We start from the raw sequence: 24,825 nt of genomic DNA on the forward strand, positions 1-24,825 counted from the left end.
GCCTGTAGTTCCAGCTGCTTGGGAGGCTGAGGTGAGAGGATCATTTGAGCCTAGGAGTTTGAGGCCAGCCTGGGCCACATAGTGAGACCCCATCTCTTAAGAAAGCAAGCAAGCAAGCAAGAAGAGCTAAAACATACAGAAAACAAATAACAAAATGGCAAAATAAGTCACTGAGTCATTGTCTATCAGTAAATGCATTCAAATTTAAATTTAATTGGGTTCAATGCCTCAGTCAAAAGTTATAAATTGGCAGATTAGATTTTTTAAAAATGATCCAATTATATACTGTCCACAATAGACTTGCTCTAGCTCTAAGGACACAAACAGATTGAAAGAGAAAGGATTTTAAAAGATATCCTATGTACACAGTAACAAAAAGAGAACAGGGATGGCTATATTAATATCAGACAAAACAGATTTTAAAGTCTAGTTCTACAACAAGAGACAAAGAAGGGCATTGTATATTGATAAGAATCAATTCACCAAAAAGATATAACAGTTGTAAACCTATATACACCAAACATCAGGGATCCAAAATATATAAGCAAACAAGGATAGAATTGAAGGGAAAAATAGGTAGCTTAACAACAGTAATTGGAGATTTCAGTACTCCACTTTTAATAATGAATAGAACAACTAGGCAGAAGACCAATTAAAGAAATGGGAGACTGGCTGGGCGTGGTGGCTCACACCTGTAATCCCAGCACTTTGGGAGGCCGAGGTGGGCGGATCACTTGAGGTCAGGAGTTCAAGACCAGCCTGGCCATGGAGAAACCCTGTCTCTACTAAAAATACAAAAATTAGCTGGGCATGGTGGCGGGCACCTGTAGTCCCATCCCAGCTACTTGGGAGGCTGAGGCAGGAGAATTGCTTGAACCCAGGAGGTGGAGGTTACAGTGAGCTGAGATCACTCCACTGCAGTCCAGCCTCGGTGGCAGAGTGAAATTGTCTCCAAAACAAAAATCACAATACATCCCAAGCCAAAAATTTGAATTCTAAAATGCTTCAAAATTCAAACTTTGAAGGCCTATGGAATACCACAAGTGAAAAATCCTACACCTGACCTCATGTGATGGGTCACAGTCAAAACTTTGTTTTATGTACAACATTATTAACAATATTGTATAAAATTACCTTTAGGCTGTGTATAAGGTGTATATAAGCATAAATAAATTTCATGTTTAGACTTAGGTCCCATCTCTAAAATATCTCATATATGCAAATATTCTAAAATCTGAAAAATTTGAAATTTGAAATACTTCTTGTCCCAAGTGTTTTCGATAAGGGAAACTCAACCTGTATACCAAGATGTATGGGATGCAGTGAACTCTGTATATGCTGTAAAATAGCTATAAAAGCTTACATTGAGAAGTTGTAAATGTTTACATTAAAAAAGAAGAAGGATCTCAAATCAACAACCTAAATTTACACCTTAAGGAGGTAGAAAAAAAAAAAAAAAAACAAGATAACCCAAAGCTAGCAGAAAGAAACACTAAAGATTGCAACAGACATAAAATAGAGAACAGAAAAACAGAAAATCAACAAAACCAAAAGTTGGTTCTTTGAAAAACATCAGTAAAACTAACACTTTCAGCCAGATTAATTAAAAAACAGAGAAGACTCAAATTACTAAAATAAGAAATGAAGGTGAGGAGATTACTCTAAAATTTATAAAAACAAAAATATAAATAAATAGTATTTTACAGAAATAAAAAGGGCGACAAAAGATTAATATAAACAATGGGTAAGGTTGTTGGTTATGTAATAAATTTGATAACCCAGAAGAAATGGACAAATTCCTGGAAACATAAAACCTACCAAGACTGAAGCAGTAATCAAAAATACTCCAGTGAAGAAAAGTCCTGAACCTGATAGTTTTACTGGTGATTTCTACCAAACATTTAAAGAAGAATGAACACTAATCCTTCTCAAACATTGGAGAGAATACTCCCTGATTCACTCTGTGAAGCCAGCATTACTATGATACCAAAGCCTACCTTCTAACCAAAGTTAAAACCACAAAGCAACATCCCTTAGAAACTCTGATGCAAAAGTCCCCAACAAAAGATTAGCATAGATCATTTCAACACTGAAAGGATTGTACAACATAACCAAGTGAGATTTATTTCTGGAATGCAAGCATGATTCAACACATAAAAACCAATCAACATAATAACACCATATTAATAGAATGAAGGAAAAATACTACATGGTCATCTCAATTGATGCAAAAAAAGCATTTGACAAAACTCAACACACTTCCAAGATAAAAACAAACTATGAAGGGAAAGAAGCTTCCTCAATATGATAAAGGCCGTATACAAAAAGCCCACAGATAACAACATACTTAATGGTGACAGACTTCAAGTTTTCCTCTAAGATCAGGAACAAAACAAGGATGCATGCATTTGCCACTCTTATTCATCATATATAGAAAGTTCTAGCCAGAACAATTACGCAAGAAAAAGAAGTAAAAGCCATCCAAATTAGAAAGGAAGAAGTACAATTATCTGTTTGCAGATGACAATCTTACATACAGAAAACTTTAATTTCTTAAAAAAGAAAAACTGTTAGAGCTAATAAGCAAATTCAGTAAAGTTGTAATTTACAAAATCAACCAACAAAATTCAAATGTATTTCTTTACTCTAAAAATGAAGAATTCAAATAGGAAATTAGGAAAACAACTCTATTTATGATTACATAAAGCAGAATAAAGTAGGAATAAACTTAACCAAGGAGGTGGAAGGCTTGTACACTGAAACTACAAAATTTTGCTAAAATAAACAAATGTAAAGACATTCAATGCTCATGGAGTGGAAGACTTAATTTTGTTAAGATGACAAAGTTACTCAAAGTGATCTACAGATTCATTGCAATCCCTATCAAAATGCCAAAATTTTTTTTACAGAAATAGAAAAATCCATCCTAAAATTTATATATAATCTCATGGGACCCCAAATAGTCAAAACAATCTTGAAAAGAACATCGTTGAAGGACTCATACTTTCTGATTTCAAAACTAACTACAAAGCTACAGTAATCCAAATAGTTTGGTACTGGCATAAAGACAGATAAATAGGCCAACAGAATAGAGAGCCTAGAAATAAACCTTCATATGTGTGTATGTGTGTATGTGTGTGTGTGTGTATGTGTATGTGTGTATGGGTGTGTGTGTGTGTATGTGTGTGTGTGTGTGTGTATGTGTGTATGTGTGTGTGTGTGTGTGTGTATGTGTGTATGTGTGTGTGTGTATGTGTGTGTGTGTATGTGTATGTGTGTATGTGTGTGTGTGTGTGTATGTGTGTGTGTGTGTATGTGTGTATGTGTGCGTGTGTATGTGTATGTATGTGCGTGTGCTCAAATGATTTTCAGCAAGGGTGCTGAAAATGATTCTGGGACAAGTGGATAGCCACATGCAAAAGAATGAAGTTGGATCCTTGCTTTACACCAATGAGGTTGGAACCTTGCTTTAATTCAAAATGGATCAAAGATCTAAATGTAAGAGCTGAAACCACAAAACTCTTAGCTAAAACACAGGGGAAAAGCTTCATGACATTGTATTTGGCATTGATGTACATGAGACACCAAAAGCAGTGGCAGCAAAAGTAGACCGACAAATTGAACTCCATGAAAACGGAAAACTTTTGGGCATCAAAGGACACTATCAAAACAGTGAAAAGACAACCTGTAGAATGAGAGAGAAAAAAATCCCAGAAACTAGTGTTCTCTAGAGCCCCCTTTGGCAACACTGGCCACTTCATCCTCCTCACTGTGTAGACCTCTTGTTCAGCCTGTGTGGACTACTGTCCATTTTCCCAATCAGCCATGCTCTCTCCCACCTCTAGGCCTTTTTGCACAAGCCGTTCTGTCTATAAGGGGTGCCTTTGTCTCCTGCCCCATGACCCACCTGGCTTACTTTTGCTCACCTTCATGTGCTATTTAAACATCACTTCCTTTAGGGTACCTTCCTGGGTATCGTCATATCTGCAGACAGCCTCTGCAGGACTTCCACCAGGATAGAATAATATCTGGCCATTTTTGTTTATTTACTTGTATTTCTCTGTCACTAGGCTGTTACCTTCGTGGAGGAGAGACCCCAGGTAGCCTAGGAATTGCTGTGTCTGCCACCAGCACAGTGCCTGGGACCAGGCGGTGCTCCATCACACCTCGGGGGTTGGGGAAGGGAGAAAATCAGAGAGGGAGGGGTGGATATTGAATTCCTAAAGGTCATGCTTCCCCGCCATGATAGATCTGGGTCTCACTGAAGCTCCAGGAGCAGAGCTGCTCCTCCCACCTCCCATTCATTGATTTCTGCCTTCTGCTCTACTTTTCTGTGCACATATTTCATCCTGTGAGGGACCCATTTGTCTCTGCACTCCCCACAGCACTATGAACATAGCAGATGCTTAATAAATCGTTACATAAATAAGCACGCACATGTAAAAACCGTATGTCATAAAGGAACTATTCTGACCTTTGATTATCCTATTTAAAGACAGGGAAAGAATTCCAAAGTCACCCAATGTGCACTTGGGCCATCTTTTGTTATCAACTCTTGGTTGCTTTTCATGCGCCTTTCATTTCAGATGACCAATCTGAAAATTGTCCTGAAATGCAAAAGTATAAAAATATAACTTCCTTTTTTTTTTCTCGGGGAGGGGGGCTTATTCTAAATGAACAATGATAAGAATTACATCAAACTTCCCATCAGAAAGCAAGTGAGAAGAGAGTGAAATAGTTTTAAAAAGTTAAAACTTCCATCAACCTAGAATCTGTTTCCAGCGGAATTTTTCTTCAAAAGTGGAGAGGATATGAAGACAAAGAAAAACTGAGAGAAGATTTTGCCAGTACACCTGCCTTGCATGAAATGTGAAAAGAAACCCTTCAGTGAAGAGGAAAGTGAAACCTTGGCTCTACATGAAGAAGGGAAGAATATCGATGATGGACTAAATGGAGGTAAAGAAAAATATTTTATTTTTATTATTCTTAATTGGCCTTACAGATAACTGTTTCTTTAAAATAGTTAAGAACAAGAATGCCTCAAGTGATTATGGCTGATCGTTAAGTGCATGAATGCTAGCAATGTCTAAGAAACAGAAGGAAGGAATGGGGAATGCTCTGTTACAGGATGTCTGCACTTGCTCTGTTTTAAGAGATGTTGCTTTCCTTCTATCAAACAGAAGACAGAGGAAGTCATAGTGGCAATGATGGGGCTGGCAAAGCGAGCTCCAGGGCTGGATTTTCCCAACAATTATATTCCCCAGGAGTCAGGAGAGTGACCCTTTCCCTCACCCCTCCATTTATCCAAAGGTCCTGCTAGACCTCGGGCCAGAGGCTGGGGGCCAGGATATTTCCACTCTAGGGATATAAGTTCCTCTTTTAGGTAGCCCCAGCTTGTTGGTCTCAGCAACCAACGGTTGACTTAATAAACCCATTTCATTAACAGGTGCACATTGCATCTATTAATGAATCACTTCACCCATGGAATGGCAGGCTCCAGAGGGGCTATGAAATGGTGGTGCCTCACGCATTCACCTGCCGTCATGTCACCCTTGAAAGGTTGAACGTTTTGTCCATCTAGTGGAGGTGAGAATTGAACTTGGAGCCTACTGAAGCTATGTATTTACCTCGTCTCTCTTTGCAGGGACAGTCAGTCTCTGGTTCCCTCTAAATTTCTCAGGATAGGAGGAAATGGGGATCCTTCTTCCTATATCATGAAAGGGGGAATGAGGACCTCACAAAGGAAAGAAACTCACTAAATCTGTCAGAAGTAAGGCCTGCCTGAAATCAGTGAGGCTCATCACAGCCCAAAACTCAGGCAGTGAGAAATTCACCAAAGTGGCCTTTCTGAGGAGAATTAGAGAAATGTTTGAGGCTCACAGACAGGCACCTAGAAACACCACAAACAATGTCACAAATAATGCCTCAAATGATGTGCTCAAATCACACTAGAGTGAAAAAATCGGAAACACCACTTTTACCACGAATTTCTTTCTTTCTTGGCTCACGGCAAGCTCCACCTTCCAGGTTCACCCCATTCTCCTGCCTCAGCCTCCCGAGTAGCTGGGACTACAGACACCGCCACCACACCCAGCTAATTTTTTTGTATTTTCAGTAGAGACGGGGTTTTACCATGTTAGCCAAGATGGTCTCAATCTCCTGACCTCATGATCTGCCCGCCTCGGTCTCCCAAAGTGCTGGGATTACAGGCGTGAGCCACCGTATCCAGCCCACGAATTTCTTTTTTTTTTTTTTTTTTTTTTTTTTTGAGACGGAGTCTCGCTCTGTCGCCCAGGCTGGAGTGCAGTGGCCGGATCTCAGCTCACTGCAAGCTCCGCCTCCGGGTTTACGCCATTCTCTCGCCTCAGCCTCCCGAGTAGCTGGGACTACAGGCGCCCGCCATCTCGCCGGCTAATTTTTTTGTATATTTTAGTAGAGACGGGGTTTCACCGTGTTAGCCAGGATGGTCTCGATCTCCTGACCTCGTGATCCGCCCGTCTCGGCCTCCCAAAGTGCTGGGATTACAGGCTTGAGCCACCGCGCCCGGCCCCAGCCCACGAATTTCTAACAGCTGCCTAGGCCAAGGTGTTTTTTCTCTCTCCTCTCTTAGTAAATTCCTACTTCACACAAACAGGGGAGAAGAGCCCCTGTCACTTGCCCAGAACAGTGTGGGAGCTGTTGGGTGCTGGCTGCAGGAAAGTACATACCTTGACAGGTTTCTGGCCTGGAGAACGTGGGTAGAAAATTCCCTCCAGGGTGCCCCTCAGTTTGGGCCCTTAAGGTAATCAGAGCCTGCGGATGTTGAGAGTTCGAGAGGTTCAGGAAGTTTCCTGGAGCCACAGGAGAGGAGGCAGCCGTTGGCGGTTGGGGAGACAGTTGGAGAAAGTTCCAGGGGAGTTCCAGGGAGGAGCTGATATGTAGGGCAGGAGAGAATAGGAAAAGAAGAATGGGTGGGTTTGCCAGCATTCCTCCTTCCAAGGATTCTAAGGAAAAGAGTGGAAACTGTGGAGACAATTATCTTACCATTTCTCCTGCCTTTCAAGATGCAGAGAGTCAGGCAGAAGGGACACTAGAGATGCAGAAAAAGAAGGCTGCAGAGACAGGTGCAGAAGGTTGGAGGGAGGAACCACTGAGACCAGCGTCCAGGGAAAGATGTCCAACATTTGACCACAGAGAGCAACAGGCCCTCAGCCACAGACAGGAGAGAGACTGGGACTGACAACTATCTTCAGAGCTCCCAGCTGGGGCACATTGATTAAGGCGGAGTTTAACTCTTGTTGCCCAGGTTAGAGTGCAATGGCGTGATCTGGGCTCACTGCAACCTCTGCCTCCCGGGTTCAAGCAATTCTTGTGCCTCAGCCTCCTGAATAGCTGGAATTACAGGCACCCACCACCACGCCCAGCTAATTATTATTATTTTTTTTTTTTGTAGTTTTAGTAGAGATGGGGTTTCACCACGTTGGCCAGGTTGGTCTCAAACCCCTGACCTCAGGTGATCCACCCGCCTTAGCTTCTCAAAGTGCTGGGATTGTAGGCGTGAGTCACCCACCGCACCTGGCCACTGGGGGGGGATTTAGAATCGTCCCCTTCCCCAACAAGTGTGGCCTGGAGCCTGCAGAATAATGGAGACCACCACCACCTGGTTCAGACCCACGTCTTCCAGGCTGGCTCACACTTGGGTAAGGTTCTACCAATCAGGTAACTAAGCCCAGGGCAAGTACTTGGTTTTTAGGTCCTGGGTTTCCTGCTGTGTTTTAAATGACCACACCTGGAACCATCCCCTTACTTTCTTTCTAGAGAATTCCTCACAGGAAAATCAACAAATCAATGGGAAGTCAAACACTTACCCAGTGGTTCTACACAGTAGACCACCTGAGGAACTCCTGAAAATCACCAGTGCCTGGCCCCACCCCAGGTGAATTAGACCAGAATCTCGGAAGGTGAAGCCTAGACATGGAGGGTTTCAAATGCTTCCCAGATGATTCTCATATGCAGCCAGGCTGGAGAGTCCTTGTATTCAATCTAGACAAATAGCAGGCACATGGCAGGTGCTGAAGGTATAAAGATGAACAAGGTGAGGATCCCGCTCTTGATAAGCTCACAGCTTAGGAAGGGAGATGAGCATCCAAAGAAACAGACAGCCAGGTGTGGTGGTTCACACCTGTAAGCCCAGCACAATGGGAGGCTGAGGCGGGAGGATTGCTTGAATTAAGGGGTTCAAGACCAGCCTGGGCAACATAGTGAGACCACTGTCTCTACAAAAAAAAAAAAAAAAGGAAGGGAGGAAGAAAGAAAGGAAAGTTAACCATGTGTGGTAGTGCACACCTTGAGGCCGAGGAGGGAGGAATGCTTGAGCCTGGGAGGTAGAGGCTACAGTGAGCCATGTTTGTGCCACTGCACTTCAGCCTAGAGTGAGACTCTGTCTAAACAAAACAAAACAAAACAAAAAAACACAGCAAACAAAATCACCAACTGTGGGCCGGATGCAGTGGCTCATGCCTGTAATCCTAACACTTTGGGAGTCCATGGCGGGCGGATCAGTTGAGGTCAGGAGTTTGAAACCAGCCTAGCCAACGTGGTGAAAACCCATCTCTACTAAAATTTCAAAGAAATTAGCCAGGTGTGGTGGCACATGCCTATAATCCCAGCTGCTTGGGAGGCTGAGGCAGGGGAATCGCTTGAACCTGGGAGGCGGAGGTTGCAGTGAGCCGAGATCACACCGTTGCACTCCAGCCTCGGTGACAGAAGGAGACTCCATCTCAAAAAAAAAAAAATCACCAACTGTGTGCTGAGTTCAGTCATAGAAGCACTCTCAGATTAAAGAGGAGGGTGTGTTAATCATGTTTTTTTAAAATTTTTTTTGGAGGATAGGATCTTACTCTGTTGCCAAGGCTGGAGTGCAGTGGTGCAATCTTAGCTCACTTCAGCCTTGAACTCCTGGACTCCAGGGATCTTTCCACATAGTTAGGACTACAGTCTGCACACCACCATGTCCAGCTGATTTTTTTAATTTTTGCAGAGATGGGAGTCTTGCTATGTTACCCAGGCTGGTCTCGAACTCCTGGACTGAAGCAATCCTCCTGCCTTGGCCTCCCAAAGCACTGGGATTAGAAGTATGAGCCCCTGTGCCCAGCCAATCATGTTTTGTTTTGTTTCACTCTTATTGCCCAGACTGGAGTGCAACGGCACGATCTCGGCTCACCACAACCTCTGCCTCCAGGGTTCAAGCGATTCTCCTGCCTCAGCCTCCTGAGTAGCTGGGATTACAGGCATGTGCCACCACCCTGGTTAATTTTGTATTTTTAGTAGAGACGGGGTTTCTCCATGTTGGTTAGGCTGGTCTTGAACTCCTGACCTCAGGTGATCCGCCTGTCTTGGCCTCCCAAAGTGCTGGGATTACAGGCATGAGCCACCATGCGTGGCTATATTTTTAATTTTCTGTATTTTATGATGGTTTGACATCTTGGGGGCCCTGCTGGCCTGGAAGAGACTGTCCCTCCCAGGGCTAGCTAATTCCTAGAGATAGTACATAACTTCTGTGAACTTGCCTTTCATGTGCACGTCAGCCAATTCATTCCCCAACCCCCTACCACTTCCTTTATCTACTGTCACACCAAGCCAATACTCCCACTGCCCTGAATCACCCCAGACCACGAACATCATGCAAAGCAGCCAATCTTAAACCAGCTCAGCCACTCAACCTGCCCTTTCCTCCCTTCCTTCCCATAGGAAACACAATCAGGGCCCTACTTTGTCCCGGCTCCTCCCGCCTCCTGACCTACCAGCTGCTTCCCCATGTAGTCCTGCAGGATGTGGTGTGTCCCTTTCTCTTGGAAACTATACATAATAAATACTTTCAGTGGCATTGGCCTCTTCGTGTTGTCACTTGGTAACCTCTGTCGGTTAAAATCCCACCAATACAATCAAGACAGAGGGTATGATTCTCTTACGGAGTGAGGATCAGAAAAGGCTTTGCAAGAGGGACAGGAGGCGGTGCGAAGGCACTGGGGCAGAAGGGCAAGGAGGCTGGTGGACGAAGAGCAGGATGGGATTGTTAGAGAGCACAAAACACAAGGGACCAAGAGAGGTGGGGTGGGGACTGCGTGCAAGTCTTAGACTGGATGGGGGAACCCCGGGGCAGCATGGGATGCCCCTCTTTGGTATTGTCACTCAGCCTTACAACATCTCCAAAAGCTGGATAGAAGACAGGAGACTATTCCACAGATGGGAAACTGGGGCATGCTGCAGAGTTCATTGTTCCTTAAATAAGAGCTGACTTACGCACTTGTCTTCTCTCCAGCAAGTCCTCCAAACTAACCCATTTCTCAGTGTGGGTTTCTGTGAGGTTAACAAGGTCATAGTGGAGAGCCTTCAGGCTGGCACCAACATTCCTGGCCAAAAACTATGGGAAGAGAGCCTATACTGGCAAAACTCCTTTTTCAGAGAGAAGACATGTGCTTTGGGCATGGACCTACCACTGCAAGCTTGTGCCTTAGTTAAGCTTCCTATTCTTTCTATTCCTGTTTCCTCATCTTTAGAGTGGGTGTACTAACCCATGGGTCATGCAGACGAGGAGGGGAAAGGGTGAGCACAGTATTTGACACATAGTATGTTTGATTCCATCTTCTCCCTCTTATTTCTTTATTGATACAGGATCCTGCTGTGTTGCCCAGGCTGGAGTGCAGTGATGCGATCACAGCTCACTGCAGCCTTCAACCCTCCAGGCTCAGGCAATCCTCCCACCTCAGCCTCCTGGGTAGCTGGCACTATAGGCACATGCCACCACACCTGGGTAATTTTTTTTTTTTTTGGAAAGAGGGGGTTTTGCCATGTGGCCCAGGCTGGTCTCGAACCTCTGGGCTCAAGCAATCCTCTCAGCTTGGCCTCCTAAAGTGCTGGGATTATAGGCATCACCCACAGTGCCCGGCCTTATCTTTTCCCTCTTAAACCAGGAAAAATTCTAACCCTGATGAGAACAAAAAAAAAGGGGATCCATCAAAACTGCAAGACAGCAGCTCAGGAGGTGCCAAGGGATGATAGTTCAGTAAGGGCGTCTCTTCCAGGCAATCAGTGCCATAAGGTACTCCTTGGGGCTGACGATCTGCGGAGGAACCACAGGATCTGCTCAGCTAGCCAATATCAGCTTCCGTCATCTTGCTGTGCTAAATAAGGCCTGTCACTTGCCTGGAGAGCCTCCAGAGAAAACTGCAGGGCAAACAGATGTTGCAATAGGCCCAAGGAGCTCAGATACCCGCCTGTCCTGTTTCCTGAGCTTCTCTGTAGAAAAGCAAGGCTGGGGATAGTCTTTTCCATCCCCACTCTGCCTCCAGGTCCTTTGCTCCACGTGGATGCTTTGTGCCCCTAGAGCTGTTCTGATGACAACAACAGCTTTTATTGACTGAGCACTCACCGTGTGCAAAGGAGTATGTGAGCACGCATAACCAGCACCCTTCCATTTCCTCCTCCCACAGCCCTGTGGTGTGGGGACTCTTATCCCGCTTTACAGCTGAAGCTTGATGGGACTGAAAACTTTATCCAAGATCACACAGCTAGTGAACGGAAGAGCTGGATCCCAACCCAGATCTGCCTGAATCCAAAGCCTGTATGCTTCCTCCCTGCACGAGGGTGTCCTGGGCCACTTGCTTTTTCCAGCCTCAGTCCAAAGGCCTGTGGTCAATGAACCTTTGTTGTGCAGGCTGCTTTGATTCAGTTCACCCAAACTGTGACACTTTGGATCTTCCCTCTTTGATACCTCTCCTGCATCTCATCTTATTAATTCATGCATGCATCTAATCAACAGACTCCCACTAGGGTCCTCTGCAGGCCAGGTGCCGAGTACCTGTGAGGCTGCATGGCCCCTTCCCACTATACCAGTGTGCAATTAGAGAAAAAAAAGAAGTGGTTTCAGCTGGGTCTAGAATGGAGTTTAGCTGATCCCTTCTGAGAAAGGTGAGTAGAGTAGCTGCCCATGCAATTTAAATATCTATGGGCCAACTGGGCAAGGTGGCGCACATATATAATCCCAGCAGATTGCCTGAGCTCAGGAGTTCAAGACCAGCCTGGGCAACACGGCGAAACACCGGTCTCTACTGAAACACAAAAAATTAGCTGGGCGTGGCAGCAGGCGCCTGTAGTCCCAGCTACTCAGGAGGCTGAGGCACTAGAATTGCTTGAACCCGGGAGGTGGAGGTTGCAGTGAGCCGAGATCATGCCTCTGCACTCCAGCCTGGGCAACAGAATGAGATTCCATCTCATTAAAAAAAAAAAAAAATCCTTTCATAGCCACGTACAATGCAATGTCCTAAGCTCTGGGGTTTAATACCACAATAAATGCCACACAATATTCACTTCCACAGTTTAATGGGAAAGACAAACATTTATGTAACCAACAGCAAAACAAAACAGCCTGTGATAAGGCTACAATAAAGGGGTAAACTAGGAGGGAAACTTGTGAGAACAGAATTGAGGAAGACTTCACCATAGAGAAGATATTTTGCAATGAGTCTTGGAGGCTGTTTACTGTGAGCTCATCTTTTCCTCTGTGAGGGGGACTAGAACTTTTGCATCGAATGCTTCAAGGCCTGAGTCCCAAGCTCTGACATCTGATTCTGTATTGCTGCAGAGTCTCATTAGAGCGGCCCTGGCTCTGAAGCACCTCTTCAATGAGTCCTCGCATCAATAGCAGCCTTCAGTTTGAGAACTGATGGTTGTCACACTGCCCGGTGGAGGAGTGAAGGCAGCCAAGTCATTAAGCCCGAAGCCACCGACAGCAAGTGTGCGCTGGGAGCTGTGAGAGGCTTGGCCTGTGTGTCAGAACATTTGCAGACACCAGCCAAGGAATAAAGACCAGGCCTGGGACAAGGCCAGGTTCTTGCTCTTCACTGGGAAAGTCATTTGAGAACTCAGGAAACACAAGACCGGCTTTCCTGAGCCTTTTGACCTTCCTTCCTCGTTACCCTGGCCTTATCCATGATGCTTGCCTACCTGGGAGGGAGCTTTTTTAGGAAGGTAACTGCTAAGGTCAGGGTGGGCTGTTGTGGAGCTCACTTTGTCTTTTTTTTTTTTTTTTTTTAAAGACACAGTCTCACTCTGTCACCCAGGCTGGAGTATAGTTGTGTGATCTTGGCTCACTACAACCTCCACCTCTGCAACCTCCACCTCCGGGTTTCAAGCCATTCTTGTACCTCAGCCTCCCAAGTAGCTAGGTTTACAGGGGCCTGCCACCACACCCAGCTAATTTTTGTATTTTCAGTAGAGACAGGGTTTCGCCATGTGATCAGGTTGATCTCGAACTCCTGACTTCAAGTCATCCACCTGCCTCGGCCTCCCAAAGGGCTGGGATTACAGGCATGAGCCACCATGCCTGGCCAACTGTTTTCCTTTTATATGTAGCAATCATCTCCCAAAGCAACGCCAGATGGGTGCAGGTGGAAGGGTTGAGGGAAGCCTAGTCCTCTGTAGCTCCAGAGGGGAAATGGATGAGGCTACCCAGAGGCAGGTTTCTGCCCAGCATCAGGTCAGCCACCACTGATGAGATGACTGGTCCCTTGCAGGACCACCTGGGAAACCATAAGGGACCCATCAACAAACTGTTTAGATACTGCCCAGGGTGGGGAGAAATGGCAGGAGCCAGCCTAGGGGAGTGTGAGGAGCTTGGGTTTTCACTATCCCTGGCAGAGGAAACAGCTCAGCCCCAAGCTCTGTCACAGATGGCAGAAAGGAGCTGGCATCCTTCCAGCAGCTCCGTGCTCCCAACACGATCATCTGGGAGGGTTCTGGTGGGTGTGAATATCTGGCTTTCCTACAGAGAGCCCTCCTTGAAGGGGCCCTCTGCGGGTGCTATGTCCTGCCAGGAGCATTGCTGAAGGGATCCCACTCTTGAGAATAGGATGCATTTGGAGCAGTGATTTTTCCATCTGTGCTCTAGGGCGGTGCTTCAAGAACCATTTTGGATGCAAAGTGTGGGGAGGGAAAGCTGACTGGTTAGAGCTTGGGCCTGTACAAGCTATTCTCCAGTAATGTTCTGTTTGGGGTATATTTTAAAGAATAAGGCTGGGTGCGGTGGCTCATGCCTGTAATCCTGGCGCTTTGGGAGGCTGAGGTGGATGGATCGCTTGAGGCCAGGAGGTCGAGACCAACCTGACCAACATGGTAAAACCTTGTCTCTACTAAAAAAAATACAAAAATTAGCCAGGTGTGGTGGCACATGCAGGTAATCCCAGCTATTCAGGAGGCTGAGGCAGGAGAATTTCTTGAACTCGGGAGGCAGAGGTTGCAGTGAGCCGAGATCACGACACTGAACTCCAGCCTGGGTGACAGACATTCCACCGGGGCAAACACCTACCCGGGAGTGCTCTCAGGATCCGCTTGCTCAAGCTGGCCAGAGTCCCCCGCAGGGATGCTCTACAGGGCAGGCATAAGCTGCCTAAGGGACTGCCTCGACCCTCCATTAATCACCTCGTTTCCCGGTCAGGGAACCAAGAAATGTAGCAGGATGAGCCGCAGACAAAACTCCTTAGACACCGGATTAAAGAAGGAAGAGGTTTTTATTCAGCAAGGAGCCTCAGCAGACTTGTGTCTTAAGAGCCGAGCTCCCCGAAAAAGAAATTCCTAGCTCTTTTAAGGGCTTGCAACTCTTAAGGGGTCCACGTGAAAGGGTGGTGACAGATCAAGTAAGCGTGAGGAACGTGACCAGGGGCTACATACATCAGCTAACAGAATGAAAAGTTTTACAGTGCTTTCTCATACAATGTCTGGAATTTATAGATAACACAAGTAGTTTTGCTCAGGGGTTAATATTATTATTATTTTAACTACCAGGGCCAGGTGGTGGCTCCAAGGTCATCTAGCTATTTATCTTACTTCTGTTTCTTTCCAAGTTTTTGCTTTCTCCATTTTCTCCTGTCTTATAAACTAGGGAAAAGGGGAGGTAGGAGAGAAGCTGGGAAGGACAGCAGGAGAAGTGGTGGTCTCATTCCGTAGCAACACTGGATGAATGCCCCTGAGTTGACTTCACGGCCGATCCCGCTTCCCAAGTCCTGTGTGTCTCGCTTCGGAAGTGCAATCCCGTGGGGCAGGAAAGCAATCTGATGGAGGGAAGGGGACTTCCCCAAAGGCCGGCCTGCGGCCCAGCCTGGGCATATGTGCAGCCTGGGTATTTCTCCATCGATGTGAATGGGAAAGGCTTCTGAAGTGAGTGGCCTTGGGGGGACTTCCTAGGCTGGTTGTCTAGGGAGTAATAACATTCCTGAACAATCAGGCTGTCCCCAGTGCCCTGTCTCTGGGCCTCCTCTAGCTCCCTACCCCACTGTCTGGGGCCTGCCTTGGGAATGCTGTCTACCCCCGTTACCCGGCTACCAAATCCCACACCACCTAGAATGCCCAACTCTGGCCCGGTGCCTTCTTCAAGCTTTCCTAATGTTCCCCTGGGCCAGCATCACTCAGGCTGAGACATCATTATAGACAACCCCCCGGTTACAATGCTTTATGATTTTTCAACTTTATCATGGTGCAAAGGCAACACGCATTCAGCGGAAACCATACTTCGCATTGTGAATTTCGATCTTTTCCTGGGCTAGCAGTATGTGGTGGCATACTGTCCTGTGATGCTGGGCAGTGCAGAGAGTGCAGCTCCCATTCAGCCAGACAATCATGCGGGTGAACAACCTGATGCCACACGCTGCTGTGTCCTGCATGCGTAAGTTACATGAGAGAGACAACACTTTGTTATAAAATGGGCTTTGTGCCAGATGATTCTGCCCAACTCTAGGCTGATGTAGGTGTTCTGAGCACGTTTAAGGTAGGCTAAGCTGTGATGCTCAGTGGGTTAGGGGTATTAGCTGCATTTTCGACTTATAATATTTTCCATTCATGATGGACTTATCAGAATGTAACCCCTTCATAAGTCAAGGGGCATCTGCACCTGACTTTCTACCTGTGCAGATCTTGTCTTCTCGAGTAGGTCATATATTTCTTTTTTTTTTTTTTTTTTTGGGGTGGAGTCTCGCTCTGTGGCCCGGACTGGAGTGCAGTGGCCGGATCTCAGCTCACTGCAAGCTCCGTCTCCCAGGTTTACGCCATTCTCCTGCCTCAGCCTCCCGAGTAGCTGGGACTACAGGCGCCCGCCACCTCGCCCGGCTAGTTTTTGTATTTTTAGTAGAGACGGGGTTTCACCGTATTAGCCAGGATGGTCTCGATCTCCTGACCTCGTGATCCGCCCGTCTCGGCCTCCCAAAGTGCTGGGATTACAGGCTTGAGCCACCGCGCCCAGCCGGTCATATATTTCTTGATGGCAGCTTCTCTGTCTTGGTATTGGCAGGGGTCCTTGGGAAAACTTTTTTTTGAGGGACTTGGGCTTCCCAAGAAAATATCACTTGACAATGAGACCTTCTCCCTTTGGTCACCAGGTTGCCTACTAAATTAATAGAGTCCACAGGCCTTGAATTATAAACAGACGATGCCATGGCTTCCCCTGACGGGGTCCCTTGGAGGAAGGTTTTTCTGGAGGACCCACCAGAACCCTCCCAGATGATCATGTTGGAAGCATGGGGCTGCTGGAAGAATGCCAGCCCCTTTCAGCCGGCTGTGACAATGTGCCCCTGCCTGTAATGTTGAGGACAGAAGCTCTTCACTCTCTTCAGGGTTGGGCTCCCCCCATTTCTCCCCACCCCTATCTAAGATGGGCAGCAACACTGCAACTTGCTGTTGGCCCACTCTATCTAGTGAATATATTCTCTCTCTTAAGTTGTGTCATTTCATGATACTGAAGCGGCAACATTGTCTGGCGTAAATACCCAAGGTTTGTCGTCTCATGCCAAGAAGGTTAAGGACACAGACACACACCAGGAGGGAACTTAGGAGTGGAGGTTTAATAGGCAAAAGCTTTCTCTCTTGCCACAGAGACAGGGGCCGCCACGGGAATTCCGGCCTGCGCTTGAGTGCATCGGATTTTATAGACTGGCTTGAGGAGGTGGTGCCTGATTTACACAGGGCCCACGGATTGGTTGAACCAGGTGTGACATTAACATAACACGCAGGGTAGGCTGGCTACCCTATTCTAATCTTATTATGCAAAGGGCTTTCCACTTGGTCGGTGCTATGTTGTCTGCTTCTTACTGTACACATGGCTGGCAAAGAGAAGGGAACACAGAGCCGCCATTTTGAACATGCCTAGCTCCAGGTAGCCTTTTCCTATTGGCACAACTGCCGGCATTCACCTGTGCAAGCTTCTAGCTTACTTATCTATGTCTGCAGCTTGATTTTATAGGCTGCTCTTTATTAGAAAAGAAAATGATTTGGGGGCTGCTTTTCATTAAAAGAAAAACCTTACCAAGGACTTCCTTACCCTCACTATCTGCCTAAAATAATTTCTTAACTCTGACATCAATACTGTAACATAGCCTATCCTATCATGATGTAACTGAGTACCTCCAGTTTTCTAAGAGAGAAAGGTTTTAAATTTTTTTCCCTCTCTTCTTTTTTCTTTCCTTTTCACCATGTTCTATTTAGTTTTTTGTTGTTGTTGTTGTTGTTTTTTGAGACGGAGTCTCGCTCTGTCACCCAGGCTGGAGTGCAGTGGCGCGATCTCAGCTCACTGCAAGCTCCGCCTTCTGGGTTCAAGCGATTCTCCAACCCCAGCCTCCCGAGTATCCCGCACGTCTGTGTGAAGAGACCACAAAGCAGGCTTTCTGTGAGCAACAAGGCTGTTTATTTCACCTGGTTGCAGGTGGGCTGAGTCCAAAAACAGAGTCAGCAAAGGGTGGTGGGATTATCATTAGTTCTTACAGGTTTTGGGGTAGGCAGTGGAGTTAGGAGCAATGTTTTGCAGGCAGGGAGTGGATCTCACCAAGTATATTCTCAAGGGTGGGGAGAATTACAAAGAACTTTCTTAAGGGTGGGGGAGATTACAAAGTACATTGGTCAGTTAGGGTGGGGCAGAAACAAGTCACAGTGGTGGAATGTCATCAGTTAAGGCTATTTTCACTTCTTTTGTGGATCTTCAGTTGCTTCAGACCATCTGGATGTCTACGTGCAGGTCACAGGGGATAGGATGGCTTAGCTTGGGCTCAGAGACCTGACACTGAGTAGCTAGGATTACAGGCATGCGCCACCAAGCCTTGCTAATTTTTGTATTTTTAGTAGAGACAGAGTTTCACCATGTTGGCCAAGTTAGTCTCAAACTCCTGACCTCAAGTGATCCGCCTGCCTCTACCTCTCAAAGCGCTGGGATTACAGGCATGAGCCACCATGTCTGGCCTCTACTTAGCCTTTTAGAAATGTAATCATAACCTTTACATTCCCTTCACCAGGCATTCCCTACAGGGCAAGCTTATCTAACTACGTGCTTACTTAGAAGCTCCAGAGCCAGAACGCTGACCCACTGGGAGAGACAACAGTCAATTTACCATCTGAAGTATATGCCCTTGACCCAACTCTGTCCCACCTGGAGAGCATCTTGAGACAATAGCCATTGTACTAAGGGAGGAGACCACCCCTCATATTGTCTTATGCCCAATTTCTGCCTCCAAAGAAAGAAGAAGTAAAAACTAAAAGGCAGAAATGAAATCCACCGGCAGACAGCCCGGCACCACACCCTGGGCCTGGTAGTTAAAGATGGACCCCGGACCTAATTGGTTCTGTTATCTATAGATTACAGACATTGTATAGAAATGCACTGTGAAAATCGCTATCTTGTTTTGTTCCGATCTAATTACCGGTGCAAACACCCCCTGTCACGTACCCCCTGCTTGCTCAATCAGTCACGACCTTCTCACACGTACCCCCTTAGAGTTGTGAGCCCTTAAAAGGGACAGGAATTGGTTACTCCTGGAGCTCGGCTCTTGAGACTGAAGTCTTGCCGATGCCCCTGGCCGAATAAACCCCTTCCTCCTTCTGTAACTCGGTGTCTGAGGAGTTTTCTCTGCCGCTCATCCTGCTACAGTACAACCTAGTTCTGCTTGTGGTGGCACCAGCTGAACCACCTGGTAGGTAAGGCACCGAAGTGAGTCATGCAGACCTCCACCTGCTCACTCCCTCCTCTGCATGCCATGCATGGATGCCAAGTCCCCCTTTAAAAGCCCCTGATTTCTGCCACAAAAGCAAAGCGGTACCCCTAAAGGCAGGAGTCTGTACTTCTTCCCCTAAGCTAAGTCTTGGAATAAAGGCACTTTCTTTATGGTGAATCCATAAGGGTCTGCAGCAACCTAACTTCTTGCCTCCTTAGAAGAAATTTACCTGAAGTACATAAGGCAGAGTGACAGACCAAGACAAGTTTTAGAGCAGGAGTGAAAGTGTATTCAAAAGCTTTTGAGGCCAGTTGCGGTGGCTCATGCCTGTAATCCCAGCACTTTGGGAGGCCGAGACAGGTGGATTACCTGAGGTCAGGAGTTCGAGACCAACCTGATCAATATGGTGAAATCCCATTTCTATTAAATACGAAAAATTCGCCGGGCATAGTGGTGCATGCCCGCAATCCAGCTACATGGGAGGCTGAGGCAGGAGAATTGCTTGAACCCAGAGATTGCAGTGAGCTGAGATTGCACCAATGTACTCCAGCCTGGGCAGCAAGAGCAAAACTCCATCTCAAAAAAAAAAAAAAAATTTCAAGCAGGAACAAAAGGAAGTAAAGTGCACTTGGAAGAGCACCAAGCCAGCTACTTGAGAGATCAAGTGCATGGTATGGCCTTTGACTTGGGGTCTTATACGTTGCCATGTTTCTGGGGAATTGCATCCCTTCTCCCCTGATTTTTCCCTTGGGGTGGGCTGTCCACATGCGCAGTGGCCTGCCAGCGCTTCGGAGGAACCACATGTGCAGTGTGTTTACTGGAGTAACACACACGCTCATTTGAGGCACTTTTCCCTTACCAATTGAGTGTTTCTAGAGGAACGTCATGAACCAGTTACACTCCGCCATTTTGCCCCATAGAGCGCATGCTTGAGCTCACTCTCCCAGCTCCTGAGACCTTATAGGGAAGTTGCCCATCACCTGCTTCAGGTGTTTCTATCTGTTGAGAGACTGCCTTTCCCTAGTGCAGGCTGCTACCAATTATTATTTTAGAGAGACAACTAACAACTGCCTGATCATCACTTGATGACCAGCTGACATTCTTGGGGTGGGGTTGGGGTGGGGGGACCCTCTCCTGCCCTGCTCATGTCTGCCTGACAATACTAGCCTTGTACTTGTTCATTGCATTCTGCAAGTGATGAGTGACTGAACTTGCATTTTGGTTGCAATGGTAACCCGTAACCTATCTTTCAGTGTAGGGTCCATGTCGTTCTTCCTTTTGAAATTAGGAAATTAATTTCAATCAGATCGAAAAGACTTATTTATTTCCCTACTGCATTTTAGCACTGAGTGCTGGACATCATAGGCACTCAGTAAACATTTGTTGAGTTGAGTGGGTGGAGTATGGAGGTCCGGGAAAGTTCACGACTTCTGCTCTGTTCAGTCAGGCTCCTTAATCCCAGATGTTCAGAGTCGATTATGCAATCCTCACGATGTTGAAAAGCTTCCTGTAATGTGATGATACACAGAAGAATACGAATGGTTTGTTTCCCTGGCCTGTCAGAGCACTGCCAGATGTACAAGGCTGCCTTTGTACTCAGGGCTTGGCTGCTGATAAAATGGTCTAAACATTTGTAAATTGGATCCTATTGTCATGTAGGAAGAGCTTATATAAGTGAATAATCGCTATCTAATTGATCCCTTTGTGTTTGCTTCAAGCTATATGCCATTGATATGTGACTGTTAAAGGGTGATTTCAAAAAGGGTGAAATCATCACTCTCATACAGACATAAAATGAACACAGGGTAGATTTATTTTTTTATTTTTTTATTTTTTTTGAGACAGAGTCTCGCTCTGTCACCCAGGCTGGAGTGCAGTGGCATGATCTTGGCTCACTGCAAGCTCCATCTCCCGGGTTCACGCCATTTTCCTGCCTCAGCCTCCTGAGTAGCTGGGACTGCAGGTGCCTGCCACCACGCCCGGCTAATTTTTTGTATTTTAATAGAGACAGGGCTTCACTGTGTTAGCCAGGATGGTCTCGATCTCCTGACCTCGTGATCCACCCACCTCGGCCTCCCAAAGTGCTGGGATTACAGGCGTGAGCCACCGCGCCTGGCCGGTAGATTTTTTATTTAACTCATCATTAATGAGGGAACTGGTAAGCTCTTACAGGGGCAATCCAAGGAATGGACACATTGATAGATCTGAGATATTGACATGAACATGAAAATGGCAGCAAAACTAACTGGCTTCTTCCACAGCAGGAAAGGGAATCTCAATTGAAGCTCCACCAGAAATTTTTTTTTTTTTTTTAAAGTATGTATAGACAAAAATCAATCTTTTGGCTACTAGTTATCTACAATGTATAAAGTTGTAAAATAGCTTAATCCAATGAATCACAGAACCTGGAAGAATGAGCTCTAAGCTATGTATCATTTTCTATTGCAGAAACTTAATCTTTTTTGCTTATTACAAGCTTCCTTGGCAGAGGTGACATTTCAAGTCAATGGGGAAAAGGACACAGTATCCAACAAATAGTGTTGAGACAACTGAACTCACTACGAAAAAATAAAATCATGTTCTGATGCCATACTTTACACGGAATAAATTTCAGGTGGATTAAAAAATGAAATACTAAAATAGAAACTTTTAAATCTTTAGAATAATATGCAGGAGAATATCTTTAGTACCTTAAGGTAGGGAAGGAAATATGACAGAAAAAAAAAAAAAAAAAAACACTGTACCAAGGAAACCATAGATTTGACTATATCTAGAACAAAAACCTTTTCTTTTATCACGATACACCAGATGGCTGGGTGCGGTCCAGCACTTTGGGAGGCTGAGGTGGGTAGATCACTTGAGGTCAGGAGTTTGAGACCAGCATAGCCAACATGGTGAAACCCAGTCCTACTAAAAATACAAAAATTAGCTGGGCATAGTGGCCCACACCTGTAATCCCAGCTACTTGAGGGGCTGAGGCACGAGAATTGCTTGAACCAGGGAGGCACAGGTTGCAGTAAGCCCAGATTGCACCACTGCACTCCAGCCTGGGTGACAGAGTGAGACTCTGTCTTAAAACAAACAAACAAGCAAACAAAAGATACCCCAGATAAAAAATATTGCATTGCATATGGCCAATAAAGGATCCACTTTCCCAGAATGTATAAAGAGCTCCTACAAATCAAATCAGAAAAAAACCTAACAACCCACAAAAGAGAGGAAGCTCTAGGAAGAGACTGTGAGTACAAATGACTCTGCATTCCAGCAGCCCCTGCGCCGCCTCTCGGAAGAGCACTTGCATCCCAAACCATTAAAAGGAACCTACTGGGACAACTGTGGCCCTAGAGGTTTACCCAATGCCAAGTTTATCCCCATTCTGGCTCCATGTCCTCCAGGACTCTAGACCGATGCACAGACTTTAACAATTGCAGTTGCTCTGAAGATTCTCATTGTGGAGGTCAATTCTGCTTCCATTGTGGAAACCAGAATCTCATCCATCCATCAAGTCATTCAATAAGTCTTTTTCTCTCTTTTTTTTTTTTTTTTTTTTTGAGACAAGGTCTCTCTCTGTCATCCAGGCTGGAGTACAGTGGCATGATCATGGCTCATTGCAGCCTTGACCTCCCAGGCTGAAAGGATCCTCCCACCTCAGCTTCCCGAATAGCTGGGACTACAGGTGTGCGCCACCAGGACTCACTGATTTGTGAATTATTTGTAGAGATGGGGTCTCATTACATTGGCCAGGCTGGTCTCAAACTCCTGGGTTCAATCAGGCCTCCCAAAGTGCTGGGATTACAGGCATGAGCCACTGTACCCAGCCACTCAACAAATCTTTAGTGCCCACTCTGTGCTGGGTACAGAGGATATGGAAGGATGCCACCTCCTGGAGCTTCCCCCCAAAGGGGGATGAAGAAGTTAAATCCCAAATGGAGATGGGCACTAAGGAAGGGCTCTTTCTCCCTTCTTTAGGAAGGGACCCTACCTATGGTCACCTTTGGTTTGCCCCCCAACCCACCCCTGTGAGTTAATGGGGTGTATTTTCTCCAGTTGATTTCATACTTTCAGAGAAGTTACAGAAACAGCACAGAGAATTTCCTATATACCTTACAACCAACTTCACCCAGTGATAGCTAATGTCTGGCATAACTATAGAACAGTTACCAAAGCTAGGACATTAGCCTTGGTTTTATACTATTCATGAAACCACAGAATTTATTCAGTGCTCACAAGTGTTCCCACTATTGTCTTTTTCTGTTTCAGGTTTTGATATGGTTTGGATTATGTCCCCACCCAAAATTTCATGTTGAACTATAATCCCCAAAGTTGGAGGTGGGGCCTGGTGGGAGGTGATTGGATCATGGGACCAGTTTCTTAGGAAAGGTTTAGTACCATCACCTCAGTGCTGTTCTCGTGATAGTGAGTTCTCATGAGACCTGGTTGTTTAAAAGTGTGTAGCCCCTTCCCCTCTTCCTCCTGGTCCAGCCATGTGAAGTGCTCACTTCCCCTTTGCCTTCTGCCACAATTGTAAGTCTCTTGAGGCTTCCCTAGAAACCACGCAGATGCCAGCATCATGCTTCCTGTACAGCCTGTGGAATCATGAGCCAACTAAACTTCAGTTAAACCTTTCTCAATTACTCAGTCTCGGTTTTTTTTTTTCTTTTTTTTTTTTTTTGAGACGGAGTTTTGCCCTTGTTGCTCAAGCTGGAGTGTAATGGTGTAATCTCGACTCACAGCAAACTCCGCCTCCTGGATTCAAGCGACTCTCCTGCAACTCTCCTGCCTCAGCCTCCCGAGTAGCTGGATTATAGGCATGCACCACCATGCCCAGCTAATTTTATATTTTTAGTAGAGACGGGGTATCTCCATGTTGGTTAGGCTGGTCTTGAACTCCTGACCTCAGGTGATCCACCCGCCTCGGCCTCCCAAAGTGCTGGAATTACAAGCTTGAGCTATTGTGCCCAGCCTCAGGTATTTCTTTATAGCAATGTGAGAACGAATTAATACAGGTTCCAATCCTGGATCCACACTGTAGTCAATGTTACACGTCCTTAGTCAGCATTAGTCTCTTCAGTCTTTCCTTGACATTTTGAAGGGTACTGGCTAGATACTTTGCAGAACTCTTCCTTTAGGAAGAGTTTGAGGTTGAGGCGATATATTATTGCAGTGGACACCACAGAGGTGACGAGCTCTTCTCGGTGCTTCAGATCAGAAGGGTGTGGGATGCCGACGTGTATTCCTGGTGAGGCGACCTTCACCGCTTGGTTAAGGTGGTGTCTGCCAGGATCTTCTACTGTAAGCTCACTATTTTTGTCTTTTGTGATCACTCAATATTTGAAAGGAAATACTCTGAGATCATGCAAATATCCTCTTTCTGCTGAAGTTTTGCTTTGGGCTGTTTTTTCTTTTTCTTTTTTTTTTTTTTTGAGACGGAGTCTCGCTCTGTCGCCCAGGCTGGAGTGCAGTGGCCAGATCTCAGCTCACTGCAAGCTCCGCCTCCCGGGTTTACGCCATTCTCCTGCCTCAGCCTCCCGAATAGCTGGGACTACAGGCGCCCACCACCTCGCCCGGCTAGTTTTTTGTATTTTTTAGTAGAGACAGGGTTTCACCATGTTAGCCAGGATGGTCTCGATCTCCTGACCTCGTGATCCGCCCGTCTCGGCCTCCCAAAGTGCTGGGATTACAGGCTTGAGCCACCGCGCCCGGCCCTGTTTTTTCAAACACATCTCTGGTTTGGGCTTCATAAGCCTAATTATCCCTGACAGCCAGCCCTTCTCGGCTACTCAGCTGAGAAAGGGCACTTGCCGCCCCTTCCTTTTGTCCC

General features: G+C 46.0%; 1 protein-coding gene and 1 long non-coding RNA gene across 2 annotated transcripts in view; one reads left to right on the forward strand and one right to left on the reverse strand.

Annotated features, from left to right (window-relative positions):
* The window catches only part of PEBP4 (phosphatidylethanolamine binding protein 4), a 225,954-nt gene extending 219,124 nt beyond the window's left edge, over window positions 1-6,830 (reverse strand). The window contains exon 1 of the mRNA XM_033228542.1: window positions 6,708-6,830. The gene's annotated coding sequence lies outside the window, so the exon portion shown is untranslated. The remainder of the gene's footprint in view (window positions 1-6,707) is intronic.
* On the forward strand, window positions 4,917-18,564 carry LOC117093392. Its single transcript, XR_004441126.1, has 4 exons — window positions 4,917-4,956; window positions 5,447-5,586; window positions 9,730-9,815; window positions 18,309-18,564. It is a non-coding gene; the product is annotated as an uncharacterized LOC117093392 (long non-coding RNA).
* The last annotated feature ends 6,261 nt before the right edge of the window (window positions 18,565-24,825 follow it).

This window comes from Trachypithecus francoisi, unplaced genomic scaffold (assembly GCF_009764315.1).
Source record: "Trachypithecus francoisi isolate TF-2019V2 unplaced genomic scaffold, Tfra_2.0 Contig01440, whole genome shotgun sequence".
NCBI lineage: Eukaryota > Metazoa > Chordata > Mammalia > Primates > Cercopithecidae > Trachypithecus > Trachypithecus francoisi.